The 18,357-nt window shown below is 42.7% G+C and overlaps 1 protein-coding gene across 5 annotated transcripts in view; it reads left to right on the top strand.

Annotated features, from left to right (window-relative positions):
- The first annotated feature begins 556 nt into the window (after positions 1-556).
- Positions 557-18,357, top strand: part of LOC140159074 (myocyte-specific enhancer factor 2C-like) — a 174,407-nt gene continuing 156,606 nt past the window's right edge. For 4 of the 5 annotated variants that reach the window (XM_072182407.1, XM_072182405.1, XM_072182412.1 and 1 more), the window contains exons 1-2: positions 1,059-1,148; positions 8,427-8,530. The gene's annotated coding sequence lies outside the window, so the exon portion shown is untranslated. Of the gene's footprint in view, positions 685-1,058; positions 1,149-8,426; positions 8,531-18,357 lie in introns of those variants that run through there. The other variant, XM_072182406.1, reaches the window with a different exon arrangement.

The raw sequence follows: 18,357 nt of genomic DNA, 5'->3' as shown, positions 1-18,357 counted from the left end.
TTCTGACCAAATTAAACTCATATTTACCCATTTTAGCCTCAAAAGTGCAAATTTTCGCGCGCTTCGCGGGCATTTATTCCACTTTTGCACCATATTTAATCAATTTACCTTCAAAATAGCAAAATTTTTCGCGCGCATTTGTAACATAAACTTATTCTGTCACCAAAAGGTGCTGGATTCACTATACTTCAAGAATTTTTTCCAACCCCATCCCCCCAATGTCAAAAGAAATCTACGCCACTGCCCCCACCAGCTCGAAGTGCAGATAAAGTAGGCCTAGGCTACAAAAAACTGAGAAAGAAAGAAGTTTGACGCGTCGTCGTCGATGGGCCTACATCTTTTTGCTTCTTCAGATAAATAATTCATTGTGCTCCAGACTTCTAAAAGTCACACTAAACCTTTATGTTTGATCGCCAGAAGCCGGTTTTGGCGAAGAATGATTAAAAATCAACCAAAAACACGAGTTTTGTCAGATGGGATTTTCCAAATATGGGTCACGTGACGTCACCTCCCGTAGCAGCTAATGACGTCAATTGGTTGCTAGCTGGACAGATTTGTAGCGAGCGACGTGCTGTAAAATGCCTTCTCTTGACTTCATGCAGGACTGATTCGATAAGTAAGACATACCAGACGATATAACATTTGATTCTGCAGCATTTTTGCTTAAAGGATAGCAGATTCAAGGTAAGTAAAATGCAGCAAACATTGAAAAACATGATAAACATTTGCGAAGTGCGTGTCCATATCGCGCAAAAACGGGAACCACCTTTTTCTCAAAATAGGACATGATCCAGACTAATTTGCATATCAAATTGATCGGCCGCCGCATTTTGGGTGACGTTATTAAAATAGTTCGGGTATATTTTCAGTTTCAAAAAAAAGTACTTGTCACTGATTGATCAATTTTAGTCTTAAATTAGGATTATAGTTAATTTGTTTATTTACAAAGGCATTTTTATTGAATATAAAGCTCAAAATTATGCATTGTTGTTGTTTATGGCGGATTAATTTTTGACGTCACTGGCGGTGATATTTCATAATTTATTTACAATTTACAACTGGGCATTCCGAGGCGAGCTAAAATCCCGACTAAAATAGCACACCAAGTATACCACAACATTCAGGTGATTGGAGACCACTTATAGCCGGTGAGTAAAAATAGCAGCTATTTTGGGGTTGTATGTTGTCATGTCCTGATAATAGTGGTCAAGTTTGCTATCGAGAACTGGGCTAAATTGAATGTTATATTTAGGAAAAGCATAGGGAAAATAGTGACTGTACTGTACACTGCAGCACTGCGCTCTGCAAGCATGGGACTTGTATCTGACTGACGTGTTTATCATGTGTACAGCGCACCATTTTGTTGCGCAGTGCGAGTGCATGCCTACCCTGTGTAAAGATAGTCACTTGTGCTGAGCATGAAATTGGTCACTTATCGCTCACTGTTCAAAATGTGACATCTACACCAATTACAGTCCCCGAAACTGTCTACTTTTTAGCCGACCTCAATTTCGAAACATTTAGTGATAGTTAAAAATGCGATCCCCAACCCTTTGGTTACCTTTGGACGAATTTTTCGAAATCTCCGCGGAGTCTCCGTGTCTGAAATTCCCGGTACAAACATCGAAAATGTCGCAATTCTCAGTTCTCGGTGATGATACTATATCCGCATCGCTGTTTTCATACATGAATATGCATATCTCTGACCCCTGTAAGGTCAAAAACGTGGCGTTGATTTCAACCAATCCGATCCACCGTTTAATAAGCAGCTTGATACTGACGTCATATCTGAGGTGACCAGGAGGCAGGAGCTACCATTCAGGGTTGCCAAACCCGCGATTTCGGCGCCCAATTGGGCGATTTTCAACTTCCGTCCCGCGACAAAGAAAGTGCTCCCGCGATTTCGCGACATTTGGGCTACTTTGAAAATCTCACTCGCGAAATGTATTAAATGTTAGGCGATTTGTGACAAAGCCGACTTCAAAACTTATTTTTTGATCATGATTGCCAATTCTTTCAATGGTCATTCAACAAAAGCACCAAACAACTAATTCAATAAGCAAAAGTTACAAAACACTCTGTGGTCAGTGTGATTGATTGTACTTCCCATTGACAATGGCACGCACAGGGAGGGGGCTGGTTAATCGCATCACATGTTGTTGCTAAAGACCACTTGAGCTGGAGGATTATCCTTAGAATATTCCCATCTAAATACTCACAAATGGTTTAAGACGACTTAAGTAGCTTCTTAGTGTCAGTGGGGTGCCAAGTTTAAGTTTCTACTTCAACATGAGGTTTTTTTCCATTGGCGGTTCTTTTGAAATAAAAATGTGTAAACACCTACCGCACATTTTCTTTTGAAACGGCATGATGATCAAAAGTACTGGCCGTTTTAATTTGATTAAAAATATTACATGCACATGTTGTTATCACTCAGCTGAAGGCAAATTTTTGTAGGCCTATCCCGGCATGGCATGTCTATTAATAAATGTGATTGTTTTCTTGGCATTTTTTTAAATAATTTTAAATTTGTTTCAGCATTTCCCTAAAATTAAAAAGATAGTGCAGAACCCCGTCAAAAGTCGACATTTTATTTTCCTTGCAGTTTATTTTTTTCTTAAATTTTTGAAAATGTTTGTTAGTTTTTCATTATTTCAATTTGCAGTTTAAACATTTTTTTTTTCAATTTTGTTAGTTTATAATTTATTTCAATATTTCCACAAAAATTCACAAATAAATTTTCCTTACAGTAGGCATAGGCCTATAACAAAAAATCAGTTTTTGTTAGTTTTTTTTTTATAATTTATTTCAGCATAAAAATAGAGAGAAAGGGGTGTAGAACCCCCCCCCCCCCAGCCATCTTTTAATTTTTCCTTTTTTTTATAACTTTTTTTTCCTTTTTTGTTAGTTTTTTATAATTTATTTCAGTTTTTCCCAAAAATTCCAAAATAAAGGGGTATAGAACCCCTCAAATCGACTTTTAAATTTTTCTTCCGCTTTTTTTAATTTATTTATTTTTTCAGTTTTTTCAGTTTTTGTTGTTTTTTAGAATTTATTTCAGCATTTTCCAAAATTTCAAAATAAAAGCGGGGTGTTGAACCCCTAAATCGACTTTTAAAATTTTGGGCGATTTTTTGGCTATTTGGGCGACATTTCACGGCTAATTCCCGCGACTTGGGCTAAAAAGTTTTGGCAACCCTGCTACCATTTTGGTAAACTGAACTCGACTCGTGCGTTCTTTTGGTTCACATAAATCGAACAAAATTTTCAATAACGGGTATAAATAGTATGATTTCAATTTTTTATTAATGAAGTTACTTGTAGTTTTGAGGAATGACAAAGTTGTTTTTGGAAACTTAGATGTTTGTTTCAACTGATGATGTAGGATCGCAAGGTGAGTGAATTCGTGAAGAGATTTGCTTGTTTGAGTGATAGTAGGATACGGGATGTAGGCTAGTCCTCTGTGTTTGACCGGCTCCGACGTCGCAATTCACAACGTCTCAATTCGTACCTGCTTACCAGACAGCAATACTGCGTATTGCTGTATGGAACCAGATATAAGTGCATGCCTATATGATCGTGTAGTATAAACAGAATTTGCACGTTTTCATAGTGTTAAAATAAATCATCACATACGGTATAATGAACGTTACTGTCATAATTGATATTAAATTCTAAAACTTAAAACCTGACACTGTCCGGGGACACTGTACAATGCTGTACATGTGCACGTGTGATATGTACATGATGCAGAAGGTTGTGTTTTGATTATCATCATCATGCACGTAGTCATGGATGCTATGCCTACAGATTGCACAGAGCAGAGATATTATTCAGATTCCCTTTTACAAATTAAGCGTACTGCTAGCCGTCCAGCGCGTATTATTTGCACAAGGTCCAATGCACACGCTTGACGTCGCACGCGTATACGCGATGCATGATGGTTAAGCTGTCAAATGAAATCTGAATAAGACTTTATAGGCCTATCTGCATGTCCAACATTATTTAGCAACATTATTTAGAGTTTCCTGTCCTTTTGTGAAGGTCTGCCCACTGAGCTCAGTCTGCCTACTGAGTAATTCAGTAAATAAAAATTCACCATTTAAAGATTAAAAAAGTTAAAACAAAACAAACAAATTAGTATTAAATGATCAACAAGCAACAACATTGAACATTTTCTTGGTTGGGGTGCAGAGGTTGGGCTGAATTGGCTGCTGTCACTTACTGTAAACACAGGGCAAAACCCTGAAAAATGGTTTGCGCACCTTTCACTGTTGCGTTGCCAACTTGCCGTGCCATGCTGGTTGCTATGTGTGTAGCTGAAATTGTCGCGGGGGTGGGGGTGGGGCTTTAGGAAGTCCGACAGCTAGAATAAACTGCTGGATTGTCACTATATACTTGGCGCAATTGCACTGCACTGCAAGTGTGTCAAAACAACCGCCTTTGTACATGTAGGAGAAGTCTGTCTATACTTAAATGGCCGCTGATAACCGATGATGCATATGGGATAGAGCTCGGAACATAGATCTCAAAACGTGTCAGAATCAGTGATGCATGACACCATGTAAGGTAATGAAGATTCGAAAGTAAACAACGCCAATCACGACGCATGGGTATATAGTGCTTAATTTAAAAGTTGCTCAAATGACACATCGGCAAATTGTTAGCACGGTTGATCTCTTCAAAAGTTTAGCTAAGTTTGCTCAGAGTCTGAAGATACATAATCAAAATTAATTTCGGTAACATAACTTCACAAAGAATTGTTTTAATACGTTTGAAAAATTGCGATGATTGAGTGACTGCAGAAATTATACTTTATCCACACAGTAAACTATCGTGTCGTCATGGATAGTAGATGGATAGTAACACATGTGTAAAGGTTTATGAAATATTCACCTATATGTTTATCTAACCAAACTCAAAGTGAATCTAGATTAAACTGGCTCAGTTCTTTCTGATTGCAATGTCCGGATCCGACTCAGAGATCATGCCGCAAAGTGGCAGCAAGTGTTTACACTCCAACTCCCAATATAGGAGTGGTGGAGTTGGAAGTTTAACTTGTGTCAGTATTTGTATCAGGACGGGGCTCGGAGCTACTCCCAATTCCAAAAAAATACAGAACTAATTTGTTGGAATAAAAAAAAATATTATCCTGTTTTGCCAAATGAAACATAGCTAAATTCTAATAATCCTAAGTTAGTCCTAACTGGCAATAAAAGTTAAATTTTAATATTTTTGCAATTTGAGGTAAAATGGTCCAAAACATGCAATTTTGCATGTTTTCTTACACTTTACAGTTGTAGTGACAAAATTGTAAGACTTGGCACAAGTCTAAGCATTCAAAGTCTTGAGTACTGGGGGTATAAGCTATGAGTTACCTCATAATTTTAATATTATGTTTTTAAAATGTGTTTACCAAAAATTAGAATGCATAACTTGAAATGAATCTTTGTTCAAGGTCGTGCGTCATGAATTGGGGTATAGGAAAAGGTGGAGGCGTTACATTTTTTCATTTTATTTGGGACATTTTGTCCCAAATCTCAAGAATGGAGAGGGTACTGAACTAGTTTTGGTCTCATTTTGTTGCTTGGTTATCTAGCTCAATTTGTGGAAAGAAAGAACTTCACACTTTATTTACTTCTTGGGATATTGTAATTCATACGATGTGAAGTCAGGGTTTGAGTCTCCTCCCGTTCATGATCCTACGGTTGAGGCATGTGTTAAAGTATAGGGAATGTTGATTTTAGCGCCTCACAAATATATTTTTTACTGTAACTTCATAACCCAGCAAGGTATTGAGATGGATCATGTACCATTGTTTTGGTATTTATGTCTAGTTTGAAATGTGACCAGTTTTACTCCAAGCTAAGTTAATTTGTTGCAAGTGTGCTGCATTCTGTGTCATGGGGTCTAGGCTTTTCCTATACGTTACTGTGTTAAGTATTCATTTATGCTCCGAAATGTTCTGAAGGTCATATTTCATGAAGGAATTACCCCACTGCTGTAAAAGTTAACATTTTTTGGATGGAAATTTGATGAGGAATTCAAATATGCCACTGGTTTTTGTGTGGGGCATGGAGGAAAAAAGTTTTGATTGAAAATGTAATAAAAATCATAAAAATTATGTACGACTTTTGAACACCCTGTATCTCAGGTAGGCAACATAACTCATCATTACAAGTTTGCTTTTTTGATAGCCTACAATGTTATTAGCCCATTTAAAAAGGTTTTAGCAGAACAGGTGTTTATGTTAGTAAATAAGAGAGAAACAAAATAGTATACTTTTTGAACCAAAATTCAACTTTGCCACCCTATATGACATTTGTGACACCCTGTATATTGACCAATTGTTTGTATGTGTGTATTCCTGGTACTCTAAGCTTTACAGTGATATATAATTTTATAGGGTTTTGATGAACAGTTTATGAATTAGATCAGTTTAAGTACAAAAACATGTAAATTGCTCAATTTTTTAGTGTGTAACGCATTTGGCCCCCAATTCATGGCGCACGACCTCAAGTCTTTGGGCCTGATTGTCATAGAATACGAAAAAAAAAGTCGAAAAACACCCTAAAAATGCATGTTTTTGGCCCTTATTTCCAAAAATTGACCAAATATTAAAATTTGACTTTTATTGCCAGTTTAAAGGACTACCTAAAGGATTAGGATTAAGCTATGTTTCATTTGACAGACCTTGATGATATTTTTTAATCCCAAAAAATTAGTTCTGTATTTTTCTGGAATAGGGAGTAACTAGTGCTAAGTGAATCAAGTAATTTATCCAATAAAAAGTTGATATTTTTTACACTTTGCCAATTTTGAAGTACTTTTTGTTTTTTAATTCATAATTATATTGCTTCCTTGCATTTTGGGAGTTTCATGCCCAAAATTTCAATCCTTTTTACAATTTGAAGGTCCCCTACAACATATAAAAATTATGTGAAAAGCAAGTCATTAACCCACTTCACATTTAAATTTGCTTACAAAATCTTCCACTTTAGCCCTAATGAGAACAAAATTTGGGCTTATTAATAACATCAACCATGACAACAATAAGCAAGTAAATAATACAACAATGGTACAATAGTAAGTAATTAAGCATGATAATAACCAACATTTGACTTATTACTGCATTAGACCTAATTAGCACGCTCCCCTAATAAGTGCCCCTACAAAATATTTCAAGTAACAACTGTCTAAAGTTTGTTCTTAAATATAAATTGGTGAAAAAAGTCAACCATGAATGATCCTAGCATTTAGCTCTAGGTTCAGGGACACTCCAAAATAAAAATAAAATAAAAAATAATGCAATATCGTGTACCCGGGTACAAATTTACCCAAAAATGCCAGCCCTATGCATTACTGGGACCCCAGAAGTAACAAATTAAAGATGGCGCCATCCGTACTTTCCAACTTTTGAAGCAAAATTTGAACTTTTGACTGTAAACTTGTTAAAAGTTGAGATAATGTAAAACATACTTTCATGTACGACCATACAATATAAGTACTAATTTTGTTGCAATAGGCTCAAAATGGAGGGATTTTCAAAGCTGAAATTCTGCATGCTCAGTTTAATGAAGCTTACATGTGTAAAAAAAATATTGCTACATGGTGATATCAAGATATTTTTGCCCTCCTCGATGTACGATATGAAAAACACTGGCGATGCCCACACTCAACTCGACGGTAACAAAAACCGAATAATTTTTCGCCAATTATAAGCCAAACAAAAAGCATCCTTTTTTTGCTCTGTCTGAACAAAAAGCGTCATGAGCATGGGGTTTGATGATGGCCAAATGTGGAAGCGAATTCTCCAACTGAAAATTCAAGATACAAAAAGACCCCTTATTGGTCAATCAAGCTAGCCAAGGCTGTAGCAATCGGGGAGGTCATGGCCGCCCCACTTTTTGAGAAATTTGTTATGTTTTTCTGTATCTTTATTTAATGTTGGGGGATCTATTTATATTTTAGCTGCCTCACATTTGTGACGATCAACCCACATTTTTCAAACTTGCTATGGCCCTGACATTGACCATTTACACCTCAAGTGTGACTTCAGGAATTATATACATGTATGGCTGATTTTAACTTCAGATCATTATACACTGTATATCCCCATTTTGACTTTCAGTTCATTATTTAAATACGCGCCCCAACATGACCGACTTAAGCGCCTGGTGCACAAATTAAGTCAAATACAGTTTTAATGTTTTTGTTGTTTGTTGGCGCAAAGCCCAGTCTCTTCATTAATTCTAAAGGCAGTGTCTCACTCATTGATAATTCTGTCGATTTGACGCAAATCATAGATACATGCATGTCAAAAACAATTTCATTGATGCCAGCCAAACACATGTCAGCTGTAGTTTAAACTGTCTACAATGTAATTAATACAGATTTGTGTATTTTTATTTTCAATGCTAAACCAGGAGAGTGACAGGAACAAATGCAAAAGGAGCAACTTCCACTTCACGTTAGGAAGCAGTCGGACGTCATTCACGGAAACGAAAGCTAATTCAACCCTCACCATAAGGTATGTTCAACGCCCTGTGAATTGTTGCAATTGTTATGTGAATTTGTACGGAACTTCCTCATATTGAATGAAAGTTGATTTAAAGGTACTTGAATAGAGAGTTTAAATAGGTGTGATCGATATAGGGGTAAAAAGGGTAGACTATTTCTTAATTTAGCGACTGGCTGGCACAGTTAGTTTGACCTAGAACTACCCAAGCTGGAATTTCCCTTTGAATAGGAAACTATAAAAAGAATTGCCAACCATAACAAAGCTGTATGGTGAGTTGGTGACCTCCCATCCATGCAGCTAATATTATGTATAATTTGCAGCAATTATTGTTTACTTGAAAAACTTTCACTTTTTTAAAAAGAAAATTAAGACGTTTTACATACTAGTTTGTAAATGAAGACATTTTATAATAGGTTTGACGTGCATGTAAACAGCAATTTACTTTGTGACTATAGGCGCCTATTGCCACAGAATTCTTGAAATTAGAATATTTCTGAAAATTAAATGAAATTGTTTTGTTATTGTAGTATTTTCATTGATCAATGGTCTGCATCACTAAACATTAAAATCATTATACTTTTAATGTATAGCCACATATCAAAGCCGCCAATATCTGCTGTTTTTTTTCTTCTCAAGTGAGCCCATAGATTACATAGAATTGGATTGCAGACCAGTAGGGGATTTTTGCTTCATTGCAGACCTTTGTACCCCAAAGATAAATTGCACCCTTTGCCCTTTGACCTCCCTGCATGGAAATCGGCAAGTTTCTGGATAGTGATCAAGGGTTCAGACAGGAAATGCGTTGAGGAAATTGAAATATTGATATGCCTAGATGTATTGTGTGCATGGATGTTGTTAATGTTATAATGTTGGCCATAAAGTTTTGCCATTTACAAATAAAAATGTTTTGTTTTAAATTGAAAGGGTAGGGAGGACACAGTATTGACGGTGTGGAGTAATGAACTCAAACACACAGACTCCAGAGGTAAAGAATTGAATGGCATTTGAAGTCTTTCACTCTGTCTTTTAGGGTTAGGAATTAGGATTAGGGTGTGGAAGGTGTTGTTCGAAAAGAGGAAAGTAACATTGTCCTTGCCTAGTGAGATACACATTATGTTATGTCATATTGCCAATAATGTTATTAATTAAGTATTTGGCACAAAAGGAAATGCATCAAAGCAAAGGTGGTACTGCAGCCCCTTGATAAATTTGTGACTATTTTTGCATTTTTCTCAAAAACTAATAAAACACTGGTAACAAAAGTTATGTATATTCATCTCAGATTATAGGGGCAAGGAATCTAGTTACTACACTGCAATTTCAGTGACTCAAGACAAGTAGTTATTGATTTATTGATCAAATATTGGTTTTCCCTCATTCTTGACTGTTGTCTTGAACTGAAATAAAATTTTCAGTGCAGTAGTTGTGTAGTCCTTGCCCCTATAATATATATCTTACTTGTCACCAATGCGCTATAATTTTCGATAAAAATACAAAAATAGGCACAAAATTGGCCAGGGGTGTAGTTAGTAGTACCACCTTAATGTCCCAATTTGTTTGTTGTCAAGGTCTGTTTTCAAAATTATAATAAAACGTTTCTTTCAACTGCCTGAAATGATAAAAAAAAATCCTCCAAATCAGTAACAATTTGCAAATTTGTTTCACTCGCATTCGATTGCGTTTTTCAGTCAAATGCTATTTTGCCCGACTAATTTTTGGTAATGTATTATGCATACAGAAAAAAATCCCCAAAATGCAAAATGTGGGTCTGACAGGCCTGTGCATAATGCATGTAGAACAAGTTTTTGGCCTAATAAAAATTTTGAATATTTTGGGATAACATAAATAAATACATAATGGATTAGCATGAATCCTGTCATTGTCTTTATAAATGGAATATTCTGAAGTTAAAGTAGGATTGATTGTAGCTATCTAAAAGAAACAATAAACTGCACTTCTCAGAACACTTTCAATTCTTTCAAAAAATTACGGAAACATTACCAATCTACATACAGGAAGCCAGAAACTTAAAATACAAAGTGGCTTATTAATGGTGCAATGTTTTTGTGAGAAAATTGCATTTGTTACTTTGTCCAGTAATGTTGTGGTCATGTTGATTAGACAAGTCTTTGAATGGCAAACATTTTGTTCATCGAAGTGTGAGCAGAAGTAGGAGCATGCATTTTAAATTAGTTGCATGATGGATGTTCACTGAAGTTGTAAGCAGATATCGAAATTTAGCATGTATAATGTGGATCACATTCACAGTGTAAAATTGATGTATTGAATCTACAAAATAGGTGGAATTACACTTTGATAAAAGTTTTATAAGTGAAAAGAATAAGAAAAAAGAACACTCCAACAAATATTGTGACTTTAAAATTGCTATGTAACAAGGTTTGGTGACAAAGTGGATGCGGATACACATTTGATAGTCGGGCACGAAGCTCTCAGACAATAAGCAAGTCAATTTGGATTAAAGTTGTTTGGAAACCAGTATTTTTCTATAATGTATGTAATTTAGCTGAGAGATAGAGCTTGATCAGATTCAGAGCTTTGGCAATTGGGCATTTGCAGGAAAGGGGGATAATTGGAAAGAAATGAATTAGTATTATTATTGTCAAGTTGACTTCATCATGTGAAGTAATCAATTCATGGTGCATTTAAAAAGCATAAAAAAGAAGAAATTGAGTAGAACATTGCCTGATTCCAGGAGCCTGATTAGAGTGCTCAACAACAGGATCAAGCATCATTTCAAGATAACACAACTATATGTAGTGCTTGTTGCAGATCTGAGTAAACTATCTTGGTTCAGGCTCGCTGGGCCATTTTGGAGCCCGCTCGCACTTCATGCTTGCAACCTTGAAGGCATTGTGATCTGAGGTAACGGAAGATGCTTGTATGCGAGATTTCTTCTACAATTTACCTTTGGAATCAATTACATATATCTGATGTTGGCACAAATGGTTGAGATCAGGGACTGCCTTTTGAGGAGAGCGAGAGCAGGGAGCGAGAGCAGTCACTCTCAACTGCTCTCCTTAAATCTGATATAGGAGAGTGATTTATATCTCTTCCTTACATGGCTCTAAACAGCTCTCCTTGAAGGCTCCAGGTGAGCTATTTAATGCCCTCCTATAAATTTCAAAAGACATTCCCTGTGAGATGTGTTTGCACTGGTCATTGCAGCTAGTCATTCTTTGAGCACGCCGCAGCTCGCTCTGTGCCTGAGATAGAGGGCGTGGTGGTCAGCGAACTGAAACCCAATCCAAGATGTGTGTTGAGATAGATGGATGAATGTCAACTGGATTGAAAATCAAAAATAGAAACTTCAAATATCCACAACGGCTACTGATGGGCAAGAGTACACCACCCCCTCTGTTTGTATGCGGATCTTGCAAGTAGAATTAGATATTGGTCAAGGCTAGTCTCGGTCCCAGTCGGCTTGGTTGGTGCCCCTTGTCAAAACTCTAATCCTATTGCACATTTTGTACTAGATTTCAAATCAGGGCGGTGTATTATTGAGAATCACTTCTATACACAAGCCACATCCTAATTCCATAATCATGGGTCCATACTAGCCAATTGAAAACAGTTTTATATGAAATTTCATAACCAATAGGTGATCATTATTTAAAAGCTTATCGCCAGACGGTTTGTTAGAGCATGGACTGTAGGAATAAAGGAACAAGAGGGAGCTGGGATGAGACTAGGTCAAGGCAAGTACTGCTAATTTGTGTACATCCTTTGGCCCTGACCTGCTTGTCTGGACCCATTTAATATTTGGAAATGACACCTTGTAATTATAATTTTTAGCAATTCAACTGTTTGTCAAATGTTTGGAGAAACTGTTGACTTAATACCGTATTGTCTGCAATAAAGGCTCCCTTCTAGTAAACAACCCCCCAATTTTTTGATGAAAATGATGATCAAAATTTTTCAACGATGATCGCTAAATTGCATGGACAAAACCTATTATGACTCAAACTTCCCTCCAGTTCATTTAGGGATTCAATCATGTTTCACCGTTGTTCATCACCGTTTAACAACGATGCGGCCGCTGTCGTCGCGTGGTTTACTTCAAGATTTTACGCGCTCGCGCAGAACGCGTGAGACTCAGTACACCGGTCGATCTTACCGCTTCCGATGTTGATTAAGATACTTCTTGCATCGATCCCGAGATGCGGAAAAACCAATAGTCATTTTGTCCCACATAAATGAATAAATAACAAAACCCCCGATCCCCGGTGGACTCACCCAAAAGGTGACGCCACACCATCTGATCGTCCCTTATCCTCCTTGGTCTCCGACTGACACAGACGCGTTTATCGATTGTTCATAGCACTGTGTATCAATTTCTCGACTAAGGCGAGATATACGGTTGTAGTTTCACACCTTAGGTAAAACCAAACCGGTATTGTTCGGCTGAGGATAGTTTTGACGGCATTTTCTGGCGAAAAAGTGACAAAAACGATCCAAAACTTAGCTACATATCGTGCCTCCGCTTGTATACGGGACACACGAGCAATTCAAAATGGCCGCTCGTTGACGCCATTCATTTTGTTTCCCACGTAAAACAACCATTGCAGCCTGTAAGTTACAATAGATGTTTGTACATACACATTGTATTTCATGTACGGTAGGTTATTGTTGCTATGTTAGGGTGATTACTCTATCGTTATGTCTTCATTACCGTCCGATAAGACGAAAGTTAATCAGATATTCATACGGTGGGGATTGGTAGGGACCGCCTGACATTTTAGTAATAAAGTTAGCCAGTCCTTACTTTACCACTAACGTTAGCGACCAGCCTCCGTGCTCAGGTTTGCTTACTGGGCTTGAGTCGCGTGTTGGGGGGGGTAGTGCCCCCTCCCTTTTCTCCTCGCTCGCCTCGGCCCTGTCGGGCTTGCCCTTCCCTGGTGACGGAGCGGGACCCACACCGCTTCTGTTTCACCCACAGGGAGTGCTCACGATCTTCTAGATGTCTTTCTTTTGCTTAGGACTCTCCGAGTTCCAGCTTGACGATTGGGATAGGCTCCGTCATCGCCATAAGACGAAGAAATCTACCAAGGGCACTGGTAAGGTCGACACGGTGGATTCTGCTGTGACAGCCCCTATGGGTCATGGCAGGTCTGCTTAAGGGGCTCCGTCCCCGGACAAGCAGGCGGTTCTTCGGGACTGCTAAGCTGGCCCAAAGGCTCAGCAGCCAGCGAAAAGCACTGACTATACGCCGGAGCAAAGTAGCAGGCAGCAGAGCGGTAACCACCAGCGAAAACCCTAGCGGGTTTTGCAGCAGGAGGATACCAGTCGACACGGTAGATTCTGCTGTGACAGCCCCTATGGGTCATGGCAGGTCTGCTTAAGGGGCTCCGTCCCGGACATGCAGGCGGTTCTTCGGGACTGCTAAGCGCGTCAAAGGCTCAGCAGCCAGCGAAAGCACTGACTATACGTCGGAGCAAAGTAGCAGGCAGCAGAGCGGTAACCACCAGCGAAAACCCTAGCGGGTTTTGTAGCAGGAGGAAACCAGTCCTCTAGCGAAAATCCTCACGGGTTTTTAGCAGGAGGACGCCCGTCTGGTTCAGGCATATCTACGGGCTTAAACAGCCACGGTAGGAGCCAGCGACGGGCAGCATGCAAGGGTACCCCGGGCTTGCCTGGGTTGACCCCTAGCATGCATGGGTTCAGCAGAGACGATACCGCTGCTAACGCTGTGGGTGTAGTCTTAGCAGAACCAACTGGGGTTGTCACACGGCAGCGTTCCATGGCGGGACCGCAGAGTGATACCCTGGGCCCTAGAATAGCTGCTGGCTGTCCACAGGACTGGCTGGCGATTATTCAGGGGTTGGGCTCGCAGTCTCTCACGGGACAGCGACCCAGGTGCATTCGTGGCAGCTACAAAGACGAGCCACGGCTTGACTTCAGTGGTAGCCGCTATGCACCCGCCCATAGCTGCCGTGAGTGGTCCGCCACACACAGCGACCTTGGGCGAAGCTCTAGAGGGTACAGTAAGTAGCTTGAACAGCCTAGCTGATCAACAACCCACTTATGTCCTCGAGAGCCAGCGGAGCGTGGGTGATCCATTATCGCCAATGGGTCAATTACCCTCTCTTGATCGATCACTGTCAAATCAACAGGGCATAGCTCCATTGATTGACGCTGCCTATTCAGGTGGCGAGGTGATTGATCGGGGGTATGCACGCTCAGCTACCCGTGGTACTAGGCAAGCTCCCTCTAGCCAAGGGACAGCCGGTACAGCGGGGCACCCATACACACGGCTTGATCCCCTTGCGGGGAACGCAGTGAGGCATGGGTACAGTGGTACACAGCCGGAGCCCTCACGGGCACCTACGCTGGAACCACGCATACAGCGGTACACAGCCGGAACCCTCACGGGTACCCATGCTAGTACCGCGCCGGTACACGCCAGCACACAGCTTGATCCCCAAACAGGGAACGCAGTGTGGCGAGGGTACAGCGGTCCACAGTTGGGAACCCTCACGGGTACCCACGCTGATACCGCACCGGTACCGCAGCACCCGCCTTAGCCGTCACAGTCTATGTGGCAACAAGGGGGGGGGGAGGCGGTGCTGGTACTGCAGTACCATGGGGTTACCCTGGTGGCGGATCCTTTCAGGGTCAGCTGCCGGCTGGGTATGCCCCGTGGTACCCGCCGCAGGGTGTTTCTTCCACGGACTAGAACCGTGGCAAGTGTAGCCTAGAGATGACCACGCAGTACCAAAATTAGCTGTTAACAAAGCCAGCCGGCATGGGGCTAACCCAGATCTTGATCAGGGTAGGCCCGTGCTGCTAAGCGCTTAGGACGACGGCTGCGAGAGCATGCGGACCCAGTGGTGCCATGGCGGATACCTCAGGGTCTTGCGGGAGTACTCCTCTTCTGCTGGCAGGTAGTCGGCGAGCCACACAGTGGTTATGCCTTCTTACCCGCTTTCAGATGCCCGTCCTCAGTTACCGCCATCATCGGAGCATGATACGGATACTGTGGGCGAGGGAAAGGAGTCGGAAGCTGAGTCCGTAGTGACATCACTACAATCTCCTTCCGCTGCCCCGCGAGGGAGCAACAGCACTGATCTTCCTCCGGACACCCCCTAAGGGGAGTCCATGGAGGAGGACCAGGGATCCTTTCAGTAGGATGCTCAGCTGCTGCTTCCTCACAGGGACGCCTGCACTCTCATTCCCGCAAACCTCACGGGTAGATATCGAGGGGCTGTCGAGCTCAGTAGAGCTATGACGCCGCGTGCTTGCACGCTTCCTTTGCGTGTAACGCGGAGGACCACGGGACCTACCTGAGGGGATCCGAGAGGGACCCAGATGTCGTCAAGCGTATCACGCCAGACAACATCTGAGCTCTTCCATGAGGTGAGCCTATTAGCGGTGCTAACAGCTAGCCTCAACGAGAGCTCCATGGGCCTAGCCCATAGGGTGTCCACTCAGCGCCTGGGGTGGGGCCTGCCACTCCAATCGCTCAACGCGATTGAAAGGCAGGGTCCTTTTTTCTTTGGATGCTTCTGCGCCACGGTGGAGGACCGTGCAAAGAAGCTACCAACGGAGCACTCTGAAGAAGTCGAAACTGCCCTTACCATGGGTAGGAGCTCCGACTTCAGCAAGCCGTGCACCACCAACAGTACCCGAGCCCACTACCTCGGCAGCACCCATTTCTGGGAGGCGCAAGGGTAGCACAGGAACAGCTGGCAAGCCCCGAAGAAGAGCAAGCGCTCTTCCAAGGGAAGCTAGGCAGAGCATTCCTGGGGGCTCAGCGGTTTTTCCACAGGGGATCTCCCAGTGGATTCGACCGCTTATGGCTTTCACCCAGAGGTGGGAAACCATCTCTTTGAGCGCCTGGGTATGGTCAGTGGTGAGTGGGGGTTACAGACTGGCAACCCAGTCTCCCCACATTCGACCGCACATTTCAGAGGGCCACAGTTGTGCCCTCAGGCGGCCCCCAGCGTCGTGCACTACTGACAGGGATCACACAGCTTCTCACGAAGCGGGCGATTGTCCCGGTCTACCCCCCGTTCTACGGGTGATCTTGGAGCCATTGGCTCCAAGGAAGACCAGCGACGGGAGCCCCATCCGGAACGGCAGGCTGTTGAACACGTTCTTCAGGCCCAAGAGGTTCAGAATGGGGACGCTCGCCTCGGTGCTAGCCTACCCCATCAGGGGCATGGGAACAGCATCGCTAGATCTCTCGGACGCCTATCTGCATATGCCAATCGCCTCTCAAGATCGGAGGCATCTGCGCTTCTAGGTACAGGATCAAAATTACCAGTTTTGATACCGCCATCCGCCTGTCCATCTCTCCCAGGGTGTTTAACACTCTTGGTCAGAGCGGTGGCAACGTACCTGAAGCACAGGGACCCGTGTCAACATCAGTTGCTACCTGGACGTTTGGCTCATATACGGACGCACTCCACTGAAGACTACGGGTCTCATGGGGTTGATAGTCCGTAGGGTGCGGGACCCTGGATTTTTGATCAGCTCAAAAAGTCCATCGTGGTCCCGGACGCAGACACCACTATTTGTAGGGGCCCAGATCACCCTCACGGAGGGGTTCATGTGCTCTCACCCGAGCGGTGACGAACATGGTGCGGTGTGCCTGACTCTTGGCGAGTCTCGGGCAAAACCCGCTGTGGCATGGATGAAGGTGGTAGGCCTAATGGCCAGTATGGTAGACCTCGTACTGTACTGCCGCTTTCTACGTTAGGCTTACCCAACTACACCTTCTAGCCTGCTTGCAGGCCCAGTCGTCACCCAATATCCCTCGCGGTTCCGTTGTCGGAGATCGCGCGAGAGGAACTCTGGTGGTGGACCCATCAGCCCAATTGACCCAGGGGTCAGGTTTCCTGCCCCCCGGTATGTCACGTAGGGACGACCATAGCGTCAAAACGGGGCTGGGGGGTCCACATCCACGGAGACTCCGCCTCGGGCCTATGGGGGCCATAGAGACAGAGTTTCACATCAACCTCCTCGCTACGAGGAGGTGATCGTGGAATCACATACCGTTGTCCTGACGGATAACGCAACCGTGGTAGCCTACCCCAACAGACAAGGGGACTCCGGGCCACCACGATTGAGCCTGCATGCACGACACCTGATAGGGTGGTGCAAGTTCAGGCAGATTACGATGAGAGCGATACACATCGCTGGCGTCACCAGCATCCTCGCGCACAATCTGTCACGAGGAAGGGTGTCGGGACCAGCAGAATGGTCCCTTGCTCCGCGAGGTCGCTCAGACGATCTTCAAGGGATGTACCACCTTCGAAAGATCTGTTCGCATCTCATCGCAATCATCCACTGCCGGTGTACTGCTCAAGGGTCGCGGACCCCCAAGCATTCACCGTGGACGCTCTGTCCATAGACTGGGGAGGGATGACAGCTTATGCAGTCCCTCCGATCTCACTACTCACGAGGGTGGTGGCCAAGATCGGGTGGGAAGACTGCATTGTCATTCTGCTAGCGGCAAGGCCGCTGGCACTCCCCGAGGTACCAGATCTACTCCGGATGCCCGGAGCGGAGGTACCAGTCTATCACTAGAGCACCTGCAGTTAGCTGCATGGCCCTTACCAGGAACGCAGCAGCGGAGGGATACTTTTCATCAGAAGCTGTTTTTCTCATCGCCGGGCTAGACGGAAGTCTACCCTCCGCACGTATAGCCAGAGTCTGGCTCCATACTACGCTTGGTGCAATGAGACAAATAGCTCTCCGCTAGAGCCTCTGTGCTGCTAGTTCCGGAGTTTCTGACAGAAAAGTTCCAAGCAAGACTTCAGCGGGCCACTGGGGCCAGCTATAAGTCAGCTGTCCTCTCCATTCTTTTTTTTCAC

The sequence above is a fragment of the Amphiura filiformis genome, chromosome 8 (assembly GCF_039555335.1).
Source record: "Amphiura filiformis chromosome 8, Afil_fr2py, whole genome shotgun sequence".
Taxonomy (NCBI): domain Eukaryota; kingdom Metazoa; phylum Echinodermata; class Ophiuroidea; order Amphilepidida; family Amphiuridae; genus Amphiura; species Amphiura filiformis.
This window is presented reverse-complemented; position numbering and strand designations above follow the sequence as displayed.